General features: G+C 48.3%; 1 protein-coding gene across 1 annotated transcript in view; it reads right to left on the reverse strand.

The window, feature by feature from the left end:
* The window catches only part of lama5 (laminin, alpha 5), a gene marked incomplete in the record, with an annotated part of 92041 nt that overhangs the window by 61614 nt on the left and 28948 nt on the right, over nt 1-1479 (reverse strand).

The following is a 1479-nucleotide window of genomic DNA, read 5'->3' on the forward strand; positions in this document are numbered from 1 at the left end:
TCTAGAAAATATTAAATATAAATGCATTTTGAAGAAGAAAGAAGGAGTGGGCTGGATGGAGATGAACGTTAGAGAGCTGCTCAGGGAGACGCTGGCTTGCTCTGAGCTAAACAGCTGACCTCTGTGAGGAGGCGCACGTGTCATCAGCTGCCGTCACAGAGCTGAGCCGGAGCTCCTAACGTGCTCCTGCCGACACCTTTTCTCCTCACCCATCACCCCCCCGTTCATTCCCAAAGCTGATTGGACGGTGATGACAAACCATTGTGTCTGACCTTGAGATCACTCCCCAGCTGCAGCAGAACAAACTAAAGCGACAAAGAAACGCGATAACACGAGCTCTGACGTGCCGTCTGAGGCCTCGCTCACAGCTCACTGCTGATTGGTTCAAAGCTTCACACATTCCTGGCTCACGCCTGAATGATGCCAAAGCCTTCATCGGCCCCACCGTACCTAAAAATAAGCACCCATTGAGCAGAGAAATGCTCAGAGTCTCATTAATGTGGAAAAACTCAAACATTTGATTTGTTACATTTTAAAGCTTCAGATCAAAGATGTGAACTTTCACATCCACAGTCTGAGTCCGTTTGTCATCTTGGCCCTCAGGAAACACACAAAGCTGCCTCACAGGTCGAGTTTACCTCAGGTGATGAGAGGCGTGGCTCTGAGCGGTTCCTGCTCATGATTCACGACATTAGTAAATAAACATAATAATGAACACAACGGTAAATTATGATGATCAGTCATCCTGAGCACTTGCAGCCTGACAGTTGCAGATGATCTCTGCTCTTCGTCTCTCCCAGTCTTTGATCAGCCGTCGTCGGAGCTCGGGCCCGTCATCTCCGCTTCCTCCTTTTAAAGGCGAGCGCTGTCAGAAGTGATGACAGCAGGAACGTAGAGAGGCTGACGATGACGGGAGTCCGGGGACAGGAGGGCCGTCCATCCATCTGCATCTGTCCAACAGTTTGTCCTCTTTTTAAACAAAGCCTTAAAGTCATGGGCTGCAGAGTCTCAGCAGTAGAACTCCATATTTCTATTCTTGGAGCAGCTTTGCATGATTCTTCTTCTGGTGCAGTCGAGCACATGACCATCCACCGTCAGAGCAGAAACTGTTGCTGTAAAACACATTTCTGACCTTTAACCTGCTAAATTTAAGAGCTCCAAATAAACACGCCCCTCCCCCCTTTATTTTCTCTTTCTCTGGGTGAGTTCTGATTGGATAGAAGAAACAAGAGAACGAACTTTTTTATTGTTTTTGGCTTTCAGGTCTGATTGAATGAAACAGGAAGTTGATTCTGGAGATTTTTTTATCATAGTGTTGGAGTCAGAGAGGAGCAGGACGGACCTCGCAGAGCAGCTTTCACCGTGAATGTGCTGACGTGGAGCAGGCTCAGAGGTGCCACGGTTTGGTTTCCGCCCCCGTCCATCTCCGGCTCTGTGTGGGAGCTCGTCTGAACAAAAGTCTCACTGACCCTTTTTCCA

This window comes from Haplochromis burtoni, unplaced genomic scaffold, assembly GCF_018398535.1.
Source record: "Haplochromis burtoni strain Fernald_Lab_line unplaced genomic scaffold, NCSU_Asbu1 Contig_159, whole genome shotgun sequence".
Lineage (NCBI taxonomy): Eukaryota > Metazoa > Chordata > Actinopteri > Cichliformes > Cichlidae > Haplochromis > Haplochromis burtoni.